This window comes from Terrapene carolina, unplaced genomic scaffold, assembly GCF_002925995.2.
Source record: "Terrapene carolina triunguis isolate 2854851 unplaced genomic scaffold, T_m_triunguis-2.0 Scaffold231, whole genome shotgun sequence".
Lineage (NCBI taxonomy): Eukaryota > Metazoa > Chordata > Testudines > Emydidae > Terrapene > Terrapene triunguis.
In genome coordinates, this window is record NW_020664582.1 from 5,779,129 (window position 1) to 5,792,757 (window position 13,629).

The window sequence follows — 13,629 nt, forward strand, 5'->3', positions numbered from 1 at the left end:
CTATTCATATTCACACTGGAGCATGAAATGCAGTTCTACCTGTAACATCTCAGAATCTTAAGATTAAAGGGATACTGTCAAGGTATGCCATCATTTTTCAAACCACCTTTCACTGTTGTCTGGAAGCTTAAAACTAAAGGCAGTCTCCTGACAGATTTAGCGTCCTCCATCATGCATGCACAATAGATCATTATTGAAGATTGGCTCGTAGAAGTTAAAGGTGGGAGAGAGTCCTGTTCCTTCCCTGTCAATACAGGATGGTCATGATTTCTTAAAAATATATCCTTATGGGTCCTATGGGCTTTGAAGGGCTTGCTTAAATCTATTTGTATTTCTAAAGAATACTGACGAACTTTTTGAGTAGGGGGAAAATATGTAAAGAGTGGCATAGACTTTCCAAACAGCGAGGGGAAAGAGAGTTCAAAGTTTGAGTCTAGTAACCTTGGTCACCCTTCACTCACCTGTCATGAGGAACTAAGCTTTCTAGTCTGACTCTTACTGGGAGGCCCGGTGCCTTATTGAAGATCTGAAATGAACTTCTTTAGGTTTACCCCTAAGTCAATAATAGCTCCGCTCATAAAACATCTTGAAGCGCAGCACTGTTTACAGACTCTGTTTGTCTTGAGCCTTGCACTCTGTGAGATTGGCAGCCGATTTTATTACCCAGCTCTAACCGATTTTGTGCAATGTCACCCTAGAAACTGGATCACAAATGCCATGTCAATATTTATTGTAATAAGGAAGCACATTACAGGCAGAACGAACTGTGGTGTTTTGTAACAATTTAATAGAAATATTTATTTAAAACAGCTAAGGGCCAATTCTGAAGTATCCACCTCCTTTTTTTTTAAATTTCTCTTTTAATGTGAGACAGGAGAAAGCCACAATAAACTAATTGATGGTACAAATTCAGACCTGTGCCTTGTCCCCTTTTCACCGCCCCAGTGGCATAAAACAGTCGAAAGCTGCCTAATACAGGCATCTGGGAAATCCCCATTGTAGGAGACGTGAAGGCAAGAGGGAACATGGTTGGAATTCACTGAGGTCCAGTGATCCCTGGCTAGTGAAACGGACTGTATGGAAAGAGTTACTAGTCAATGTAAATTAGAGTAGCTTTGAGACTGCTCTAACTTGTACAGGGGCTCTGGAGAGTGCAAAGATGGTGTACATCCACCTTTCCCACTGGCTTGGGTATTGCACAGAGTGGAGCCTGACCAGAGCCTAGAATCAGAGCCAAGCCTCTATTTTCCAACTGAGATAAAGGCAGTTTTTCATTAAGACATTATAAAGTGTACCCAGGCTCCTTCAAGTGATAACCTATACTTTGCTAGCACATCAGAACGACATGTTCAGGACCTGAGTGCCTGCATCACCGAATGAGAGGAGAAGAGTCCCTTAGAAGATGCTGTATTTTGCAAACACATTCAGTTCTAAATACCTTGAAATGGTACATGCTTCTTTACTTCAGCTGACAATACAAGTAATTGCTGAGCACAGGATAAAACAGGTTGTCTGACATGTTTCAACATTATTTTCTTGTTCCATATTTTTTTCACAATTGAAAAAGACTTGAGCCATCCTTGGTCTGTGACCAAACAAAAAGGATCTTTTTTTTTTTCCTGATGACAATAAACAAGGGAGCATAATGTATCTCTACAAAGAGCTAAAAGACCTAGCACTCTTATTTTCATCCCCAGTTACTCTGAGCCCCTGTTGACTTTGTACAAACAGTGTAAAACAAATAAAGGCAAATAAATAAACACTGTTTCCCTAACCAGCAAGTTTTGGATGTAGTGGCTGTTCACCCTGTCCAGCTCATTAGAATCATAGAATATCAGGGTTGGAAGGGACCTCAGGAGGTCATCTAGTCCAACCCCCTGCTCAAAGCAGGACCAATTCCCAACTAAATCATGCCAGCCAGGGCTTTGTCAAGTCTGACCTTAAAAACCTCTAAGGAAGGAGATTCCACCACCTCCCTAGGTAACCCATTCCAGTGCTTCACCACCCTCCTAGTGAAAAAGATTTTCCTAATATCCAACCTAAACCTCCCCAACTGCAACTTGAGACCACTACTCCTTGTTGTCCTGTCATCAGGTACCACTGAGAACAGTCTAGATCCATCCTCTTTGGAACCCCCTTTCAGGTAGTTGAAAGCAGCTATCAAATCCCCCCTCATTCTTCTCTTCTGCAGACTAAACAATCCCAGTTCCCTCAGCCTCTCCTCATAAGTCATGTGCTCTAGCCCCCTAATCATTTTTGTTGCCCTCCGCTGGACTCTTTCCAATTTTTCCACATCCTTCTTGTAGTGTGGGGCCCAAAACTGGACACAGTATTCCAGATGAGGCCTCACCAATGTCGAATAGAGGGGAATGATCACGTCCCTCAATCTGCTGGCAATGCCCCTACTTATACAGCCCAAAATGCCGTTAGCCTTCTTGGCAACAAGGGCACACTGTTGACTCATATCCAGCTTCTATTCCACTGTAACCCCTAGGTCCTTTTCTGCAGAACTGCTTCCTAGCCATTTGGTCCCTAGTCTGTAACAGTGAATGGGATTCTTCCGTCCTAAGTGCAAGACTCTGCACTTGTTGGTTTCTTTTGGCCCAATCCTCTAATTTGTCCATTGGAATGCCATGTCATAGCCTGCTGGCCAGGGAGGAACAGGTATCAGGGGTTCCATCCTCGTCCATTTGCCTTCCAACGCTAATGAGCTTAGACTGCTCAGATTTGAAATCAGAGTTTTCCTTCTCCTAGACAGGCTTGCTACCGGTATTGTTAGGGCCCAGACATGGGTGGTGCATGAACCACCGGCTGGGGGAGGCTAGCCCCTGGCTCTGCCCCAGGCCCCTCCCCTTCTGCTTCCCCACCGGAGCCCAGAGCCTTCCCACCGTGGCCACCGGCCCTTGCCCCAGGCTACCGCCCCTGCCCCAGAGCGCCGGGAGGGCGGGCAGCGTGGCCACAGCCCCGGAGCAGGGAGAGGGTGGGCAGCACAGAGTGTAGGGAGGGCGGGAAGCACCTCCACAGCTGCAGAGCACAGGGAGGGCAGGCGTCGCCGCCACAGCCCCTGGAGCCAGGCCGCAGACTGGAAACAGAAGGCCTGGGGGTGGAGCATGGGCGGGGCCATGTCTGGCTGTTTGGGGAGGCAGAGCCTCCCACAGCCTATGATACCCGCCGCCCATGGGCCCAGATATTCCTGGACATGGTATGGTAGCCGACAGAGACCTTCACCAAATAGTCAAAGAACCAACAAGAAGTGATGCCATTTTAGATTTAGTAAGTAGCGAGGCCCTCCTAGAAGAACTGGTTGTAGAGGACAATCTTGGCTGAAGTGATCATGAGTTAATTCCATTTAATTTAAATGGAAAGATAAACAAAAATAGGTCTAGAACTAAGGTCTTTGATTTAAAAGGTTCAGCTTTACAAATAAAAGAGAATTAGTTAGGGAAGTGGACTGGACTGAAGAAGTCAAGGATCTGAATGTGGAGAAAGCTTGGAATTAGTTTCTGCATCTTTGACTTAAAATATCTGAAGCCTCCATCCCAAGCAAGGGGGAAAAAATCAGAGGACAGGGTTGCAGACCTGTTTACACTCAGGACTCTTAAGGGCATGGGGCCCAGTGAGGGAGACGCTAAACACAACAGCCTGGTGTGTGTCCAGCCAGGGGGAACTTTATCAGGGCTGTGAATGTGAGAGACATTTTACATTAAAAATTCCTTAGTGTGATTTGCATTGTGCCCTGCCTGGTTGGGTAAATTCTTTCCCACATAATCTGCTACCTTAAATGTTAAATCCTAAAAGTGCCAATAACCACAGTTACACACCACAAGCAAGAGACAGTATTTGATATTTTATCACAGGGGTTTTTTGCCATGACTTTTGTACCCACTTGGTGTGAACAAACTATTACAAATTCCATCCAATTATGTTAAGAGCAGTTGGACATACTGTGCATTACACAATCTCTTTTCAGTAGGAGAGAGGAGCCGTCCTTTATCAGCACTAGGTTACATCATTCATTAAGATGTTGTTTTCCTCTCACCAGCCAGGCAGAAGCAGCAACTCTGTAGGATGGCATAATAAGGTGTGATCCTGGAAGATGGGCAGAAAAGGATTAACAAAGGGATCCTCTCCAATTATACCTTCCTCTAGCGACTTCTTTTGGTCCCTGCAGTCTCCTAAGGGTGCAATTTAAAGAGGTACATGGGAGTTAGGAACACAGAGTTCAGTTGTTCCTAGCTTGTACTTGGAGTTCATCAGACTACAGCAAAAGAAAATTTTAAGGATATGATGCTGTAAATAACAGCATGCTTATCTGTTTTGCTGGTATACACTAGAGCATTTTCCAGTATAGAAATGCCATAAAATACCCATACCTCTAAGTGACATCAGTATATCGGCAAATGTTTCTAGGGCAGAGCTGGCAAAACACTCCCAATTGCTTTAGTGGGTTTTGGATAAAGCCCATGGTACTAAAGAAGTCTGGCTAGAGGAGAGTTGAAATAATCACCTTCTTTTTCTTTGAAATCTAGACCCAAATTTGACAGCATGTAGAGTATAGTCATGAACACTTTTCTTTGCAATTCTGTATTACTGTTGATCTGTGCATGACTGAGCCATACAGACGAGAACAAAGTAGGGTAAGGAGGCTGGTCTCTTTGACCCACTGGAATCTTGCCAGTTTGCCAGGAGCATAGACTACTGTGAAGCACTGCACATTTTGTGTGCGAATAGGCAAAAAGCATGTGTGGTAATTTGTTTGAACATATGCAGTAATAACATTAATTTGCCTTTTGCAAATTATTGCTAATGCAGATTTTTCCCTTCCCATGTGTATCTAGTTCATAAATATGTACATAAAGTTTAATGCATTGCTTGCGCTGCACTCACTCTTACTGCCAGCTTTCTTATTTAGAGACTAAGTAACTTACCCAAGGTGATACAGGAAATCTGTGACAGAGCAGGGAATTGAACTTGGGTCTCCCAGGTCCCTGCTAGCACCTTAATCACTAGACCTCCGTGCCCTGAATATAGTCCATCATATATTTAAGGTTTTAGTCTTTCACTACAGCATAACCACCCTGCTGGCTATTGAATGTAGTATTCAGTTCTAGTAACATAGGCAGTGTGAAGAAGTCATGTTTCCCTTACAGAATGTATGTGGAGGAAGGGGGTTCTAATTCAGAGTAAATACTGTACAATCAACACAGGTTCTGTGGCCAATCTGCTAAAACAGTGGTGGGCAACCTGTGGCCTGTCAGGATAATCCGCTGGCGGGCCGTGAGACAGTTTGTTTACTTTCAGCGTCCACTGACATGTCCACCCACAGCTCCCAGTGGCCGCAGTTCGCCGTTCCCGGCCAATGGGAGCTGCGGGAAGTGGTGCGGGCCGCAGGGACATGCTGGTTGCCGCTTCCCGCAGCTCCCATTGGCCGGGAACGGAGAACCACGGCCACTGGGACCTGGGGGCGGCCGTGCCTGCAGATGGTCAATGTAAACAAACTGTCTCATGGCCCACCAGCGGATTACGCTGACGGGCCACGTGTGGCCCGCGGGCGCAGGTTGCCCACCTCTGTGCTAAGGCCTCCTTGTGCTAAGTAAGCCTAAGTAGTGCAAAGTAGCATTAAAATGTCTGGAAATGGCCAGATGACACCTTCACTGTTGCAAAGCTGAAGGAGAATCCTCTTCTGTGCCCCTTCCCCAGAGTCAGACATGTCAGGGGCATTCAGGAGGAGGGCAGGAAAGGTGAGAAGGGGGCAAATTGGAGAGGAGTTTCACAGCACCCAGTCCTTCCCTGGTGTAAAGTCCCTGGACCTTATGCCACTGGTGTATGTTAGAGCTGCTCCTTGGCTCTGGCACCAGGTGGCTGAGGATAATGGCTCCCTGCATCCGTCCCACCTCCACTGTACCCAAACAGAGCTCAAGTGGGGTGGCAAATCTGCCTCTGCAAATATATTAGAGCCCTGAATCATTATATCATAGGGAACGCACAGGCTGGAAGGAAAGGGCATGTTACTTCCTGTGCCTATGGAAGGAATGAGTCAGCTAAACAGTACTGACAAAATTCCATATCTGAATCTTTCATTAGGTTTGCGAGTTCCTCCACAACTTGTCTCTTGCAACACAATATAATATTAGAAGTCTGATTGAATTAGCGATTCTTTGTCAAAAGAATGACTTCCATCTTACATGAATAACATCCATACAATATTAATGCATTCCCCTCCTGCCCCACCATCATATTCATTGCATAAGCCAAAAGCTGTTAATAGAATGCAAAAAAGTCTTAAGGCAAGAATGCCATTAATGTGATAGTCACTATTGCCCATGCATTGCTAAAGCTGGATTGAAGTTCTGGAAATTATTATTGCAAAGCACATTTTTTGGATGCCATTCCATAAAAAAAACAAGTTAAAACTTCAAATAGAACTAGGAAAGCTGCCTGGCATTACACGATAACATAGCACTTTATTGTCCCTCCTCAATGGTTTGACGTGTGCTTAGCAATTCTGTTTGTTATCTTTCTCCAATTAACAGAGAGAGGGGTTTTTTAGATTATTTTTTATGAAATTCTCATTTAATTAACATTACAGTTGAGTCTCAAATGGCACTTTTAAAAATATCCTCAGACCATCCAAACAGCCAAATGGTCTGTCTGAGATATTTGCAAAACTGCAAACCTAAGCTCCTCTGTTAGTTATCCCGCTGTTTAGATGACGAGGATGTGTACACCTGACAATCAGTGCTCATTCACTCGGAGCCATCATTACGCATGATGTGGAAAAATACAAATTTAACTTATTAAGCCCTTCTCATGGGCTTGTCTCTGAATAAAAGACGTGATTTAACAAGCATTTTTCAGACCCTACACAATAGATGGGGAATTAAAATAATGGATGATCACTAATAAAAAACAGGTGTGACTTGGAGCCATAAACCAAGCATTGCATAGGCACTGAACAATAGCAGGAGAAGTATGTTTATAATACAATAATGAAGGCTAAAAGAATTAAATAAAATAAACAGTAACATTTCATTGAATGGGCCCTCCTGTTACCCAGCTGGAGACAATTATGGCATTTAGAAGCACAATCAAGAACTAATGCACAAATAAGCTTAAAATGAATTTCTGTATAGATTGAGGGAGTATATAGGGTGCATAGAACAATCACTTAATCCATCACTGAACTGCAGCCACATCTGGGATACAGAGGGTTCCCATCATTCAAATACCACTGTATAGTGCTATACTATACTCCATAGCGTAGCTTCTTTTCTTAAATTGGCCCGTGGAATTCATTGTCACAAGATATCATTCAGGCCAAGGGCTTAGTATTGTTAAACAAGGATTTGACATTTATATGGACAATGAGAACATCCACTGTTACATAGGATTATAGGACAAAATAAAATCCCCCCAAATTTGGAAGGGAAAGAAACCCTCATACCTTGGCAGTGGTCTAGATATTTCTAACCCTGCCTCATCATGTGGGGTATGGACTAGATGATTCTTGTGATCCCTTCCAGCCCTACCTTTCTGTGATTCTATACTTCAGGGCATAAGTCTACCTCTAATCAAAGGGGATGAGAAGAAACTTTCCCCATGGGTGGGTCATGCCCAAATTGCCTATTTCACAGTTCTTGCACCTTCTTCAGAAGCAAGTGGTATTGATCACTGAGAGAGACAGGTCGAGATGTACCATTGGGCTGATTCAGCACGGCAGTTCCTATATACCCACCCTCAGTTACACTTTGGCCAGGCCATGAAGACCACGGGGATTGGGGAAAGGCGAGGTTAGAATTTGGCTCTTTCTATTTATTGAAATACATGTTAAATTTGCAAGTGTCCCCTAACAGTCTTCACTGATTGCAACAGGATCTAAATACTTACCCCATTTTGATGTGCTTGGGGGAGGGAGAGGGAGACTCATTAGCTGGTTCTACCCAGATATTAAAGGAGAATAAAAAAATACTCTGTTACTACTAGATAAATACAGAGTGCACCTCAGAGAGTCACTTTGGATCTCTGGCTACAGTAATACATTGTTATGAATCTCTATCAAGGCACTTGTAGTGCAGCGGGAGATTATGTCTGACATTGCCTTCAGTGACCTTTTCAATATTGTCCAAGTACTGAGGAGCTGGTGTTTCAAGAGGAATTCAAATCAAATTTACTCAGGCAGAAAGAATTTGGCTGTGGGTAGTCCTATCACTCTCTTCACATTCGGCCTTGTCATTCTCATGTAAATTGCAATTCTTTATTAGCATGACTATTCTTCCTGTGCAGCACACGACGTGTCCATTTATTTCAACAGCAATAACAGCCCCCTCACTTTACACAGAGGCCAACAGGCCCTGTAAATTAGGCAGTGGAAGTGAGCCTCTACAGGTGAAGGTTTGGTCATGGCTGCCAGGCAACAGCTTGACACTGCAGAGCAGGGAAGCACTGGTAGGAGCTGTAGAAGTCGGAATAAAGGGGCGTTATGTTTGTTTGGCAAAATGTTTCAATGGTCAGTGATCTGTTCGTGTGCTAATAGGATCCTAGAAACACGGCCAGGCACCCCCACAGCATTTGAAATGAGAATTGGGGCTCCACCTCAATGGAAGTTAGGAGCCTAAATACCTGTGAGGATCTGGGCCTGCCCACTCACCCAACAACACAGGGGGAGGATGGTCTTGTCATTCAGGCACAGGAGTCAGGAGATGTAGGGCCACATTCACCCAGGTTTAAATTACATCCACCTACCGGTACCAGCTTGGCTCCCTTGTTACCACTACATGCCCCCACTCTCTAAGGGAACGGCAGCCTTAGCTGCCACCAGAGGATCGACAGGAGCCCTGTCAGCGGATGCTGCTGAGGGATTGTGGTGAGCCAGCATCTTGCCTGACTACCCTGTCCTCAGCCAATGCCACCCACTTTATGTCACTGCAAAACCTTCCCTCCCAGTAGATGGTCACCACTATGGGGCCTTTGCCAGGGTGTACGCTTGGGGTTGAATTTAGCCACGCTAAGGCCGTGGGGTTTTTTCCCACCTCTATCAGTATCCTTGTGTGACCTTGGGGGGGAAATCACCAGATCTCTATGTGCCTTAGTCTGTTCACCCACAAGGCGTAACTCAGTAACGGTTGCAAAGAGCTTTGGAAATTACTTTTAGGCGTACTCTTACTCAGGGTGAAATCCCTTCCTGTCCAGAGGGCTGAAAGATGACTTAGGTAGAGCATAGGCCCTGTGCCGCTTCCCTCCTCATTGAGCAAGGCACAGCGCAATGCCCCTCTGTGACAGCATACAGACAAGGACAGCAGGAAAGCATCAGTACTTGACACTAATTGTACCTGTTTGAATTCTCTGCACTTTATAGTGTGAGAGAGAGACAGAGTGGATAAACGTTATTTTTTTCATGCGATTTGCCTGGCACATTATGATTATTTCGTACATGTTTACATGAAGGGTACTTTAGAAATGTAATTTATTTGATTAATTTGATGTCTCTATTTTCACTGTTTTGCTCGCTCCAATTTATGACAAAATTGAACAAAGTGGGTAACAAAATATAGCCCTGTCAGACTCCTGTCTCTGCAGATATAAAGAAAAATGTGAAACTGTCAGAGGCACCAATGTGCCAAACCCCAAGGAAAATTATTACACCGTGCTTGGCATTTACTTTAATTTTACAAAATTCGGTAGTACCCTTATAAATAATCCTCATAAAAAGTTGCATGGAAATATTGTTAACTGTATTTATGTTTATTTGCCTGTTTCATGATATATATATATATATATATGTTTGTTTTATTATTTTTCCCTCTCTCCAAATCATAAGAGAGATGTCACACCTTGCAACACCTGCCCCTGCTGGATAGGAATGTCTATAATAGGAAATAAGAAACTTGAGTTGCACCATGCAGGAAGAAATGCCTTGTTATGGATAATTAAGGAGAAAATAATGGCAATTTTTGCTTCTGTAAACTCCATAGGTCTGATTCTCCCTTTTTGACTCTCTCTGTAAATCAGGACTGTCTCCATAGGAATGGATTGGGAGGCCAGATCCTCAACTGCTGTAAATCTGTGAGGAGCTCCAATTAAGTTGATTTACAACAACTGAGGATCTGCCCCCAGTGAGTTTATTCCAAAGGGCAGTATGTAGCGGTGAGGAGCCCAGAGAGTAAATACAACATGGGTAGAATACCTTCCCCGCTCCCCACTTATTGCAACCTGGCTCATCCCAGCGCAGCTCTACTTAATGGTGAAGGAAGCAGTAGCCTATCCTCCGCCCCCTTCATCATATACAGGAGTATCTAGCCAGCAGGAGCTAGGCTGTGTACCAGATCCAGATAGGTCTTACTTAGCCACGCAGGGGTATGTGGGCGTTAATCTCCCACGGGCCCCTAGTGAACTGAGTAAGGCAAGGGCATACAGTTCAGCGGAGTTATGAGCACACCAGTGTGAAATCTGTGGGAGAGGATAATCAAGCCCCTTATTGGTTTTTTTGAGTGGGTTGTTTTGTTTTGCTCATAAGGCTCCTGTATTAGACACACAAAACACATGCATAACCAAAAGCAATGGGCCGGATTCTCCGTTGTCTTTGCAGCTTGTGCAGTCACTAACACCAGTGCAAAAAAGAGGGTGTAAAACACGATTGAACTGAAATGGTCTACATGACTGCACAAGGTTCAGGACAGTAGCGAATCAGGCCCGTTCTCTCTCACGAGAAGAAATCAGTATCAGTAAACACGAGAAGAAACAGAAATAGTGTAATGCCCAGCTCCATGAGGGGAAAGGGACAAAAAAAGGAATAGGACCCCAGACCAGCAGCCAATGGTCTATAAATGAGGAGGGGGGGAAATCCTGACCAAAGGTAAATCTTTGCTCTTATGAAAATGGTCATCTGATCTTGAGAATCTAATTCTGCTCACCTGCAACCCATTTTGCTATGTAAAGGGAGCAGGGTTTATACCCCAAAGACCAAGCTCCTTTGGACCTTGAGGTATCTACTTAGAAATCCCCTAGCCCAAATACTTTTGAATCTTCAGGTAGGTTGGTTTCAAGAATGACATTTAGGCTCTTAGGTGGAATTTTCAAAAGCCAATGGGATTCATTCTCCTAAGTCACTTAGGTGCTGTTGAAAATCCCACTATTGTCCCAGGACACTTTAGGTAAAGCCACCCAGCTCAGGAAATGGAAGAAGAAAACCACTCCCGCATCAAGGTGACTTTTCCTCTGACAGATGAAGACAAAGAAAAGTGTGTGAAAATGATTGATGAGAGATTGCGAGCGAAGCTGACATCATTTACATACTGCACTGACACAGTGCGCCATTCACAAGCCCTTTCCACTATAAATAATGCTTTATAGTGACACAAAAAAGCCCAATTCATCTTGAAAGTTAAAAAGGTACAATCCAAGAAGACAGCTTGCTTCTGGACTCCCCAAGAAAATGTTTATACAAGATAGGTGACCATGCTTTAGAGGAAGAAATATAACCCTGGCTAAGCTAGCAAAAGCTCCAACTGCAATTAAATAGCAGAGCGCTGAGAAACATCCACAGCCAATTCATGCACACTCAGATTTAGCCTGGAGGTAGATAATTTCCTTGAACATGGACCTGACCCAAAGCCCACTGAAGTTCGTGGAAATATTCCTATTGAATGACAAGGGACTTTGGATCAGACCCATCATGAGCAGTGGATGTTTTCTATCTATAAAATGGGAAAGTAGCCTCTCTCCCCAGCAGCCATATTGTCTCTTCAAGCTTAAGTGCTTGTATGGCTCCCATTACCATAGTAACTGGTCAAAGTGACTCACTCACAGTCACTCAGGAAGTTTGGAGCAGAGTAGAGAAATTGAACCCATGTCTCCTAAGCTAGCACCCTGACCACTGGACCAGCCTCCCTTTGCACAGAAAGTTGGGGGTCTGGAGCTTGTTGAGAGCAGAAGCCTCTTTGGGGGAAAGGGATTTTCCTTCTGGAAGTTAGATTTCATTTAACTTGAATCTTCCTTTGAACCTGTGAGGTTTGGGTCACTTCCAGCCATCAGGGCTGGATCCCCTCAGAAGCCAAACCCTGCAGTATCCTCAGGGCTGCATTCCATAGCCCAATATTGCAATGGAGGTGCTAACTCGGGGTCACTTTGTGCAGGAAAGTCAGGTTTAAAACAAAATCTCTGTGCCAAAACCCACACAAATGTTCACTCAGTTTCTGTAAAAGCAGCAGGGGGTGGCGGGCTGTTTTATAGACATACTTCCCCTCAGGGTCTTTGTTAGCTGTTCTGCAGCTAACCTTTAATCAGAGGCTGTGATTAGGACTAATAGCAATCCCACATGCTCCAGAGTGAGAAGGCAGATGGACCAGCTGGGGAATTAACCCCCTGTGTGCTGGTTGGGATTCAAGCTGCTCTACCCTGCAATACAGACACTGACATTCTGTATTTAACTCGTCAGTACAATTTCCTGGCTAGATAAGTATTTAACTTGTACCCCTGGAGTCAGTACTGGGAGAAATTGCCCTATCTGTGAAACAAATAATAACAATATTTTAAAAGTTCAGTTTTTGGTTTGATTTTTCACTTTCATACCACGTCTGTGCTTCCTGGTTTCAGCTGGGGTAGGGAAAATGTTACCAAACTCTGTAGCAAACTCACAACCAGATAGGAACTTCTCATTTGTTACTATTCTGTACAAGATGACCAATGAAACTCCACATTGACTGTGGGGATAGGGTTCTGATTGTCCAGCTCCCAATGCACAAGTTCTTGTTACTTGAAGGAGAAACGTTTAGCAGTATTGGGTCTATGAAACGTAGTTATTCAGTTCTGATTCCATCCAGTGAAAACCAGTTGCATATACATTGATATTTGCCAAGTATTTTACAAAAAGAGGATTGTGGTGGTATTCTGCTAGCCGCACTGGGATCATTAAGAATCTGAAATCTGGCAAGAAAAACTTATTTCATTACGTTTCAAGCCACATTTTTAGACCATGGTGCTTTGGATAAGTTCAGGTAAGTGCCTGAATGCTGAGATGTTTATCCAAACGTGACAGGATCTCAGAAGCTCTCTTCTCTCTTTTACAGTTTTCATATGTATTTAGAGCTGAGAAGAGATGGTAGAGAGGTTACTCTGGAGAATAAACCCTTTTGTAGGATCTGAATAATAATTAATACCTAGGTCCTATATAGTACTATTCATCTATAGAGCTCAAAGTGCTTGACAAAGGAGGACAATATCCTTATCCCCATTTTACAGATGGCAAAACTGAGGCACAGTGAGGGGAAGAGACTTGTCCTAGGTCGCCCAGAATCTGTGCTACAGCCCAGGGCGATCAGGGTTGGAGAGGGCTTTAAGCCACTTTTGCACCAAGTGTACTGTGAGCTGTCTGAAAGCCAGCCCTAAGGGTTGCTTTAATTTACCTCAGCAACCTGGGGTGGTCTATGGATTGTGTTGTGGCCCAGAATCTCCTGACACACACCTGTGCTTTGTGCTGAGGATGCAGGGTCAGGTGGGAGCAGTGCACTACTGATCACAGCACCTCTACACTGCTCCTTCATCAGGGGAATTCAGCCTCAGTCACTTAAGACATCCTCCCAGCCACTTGCCACCAGAGCCAGGAATTGTGCCTGGAGCTGGGGAGAGAGTCCC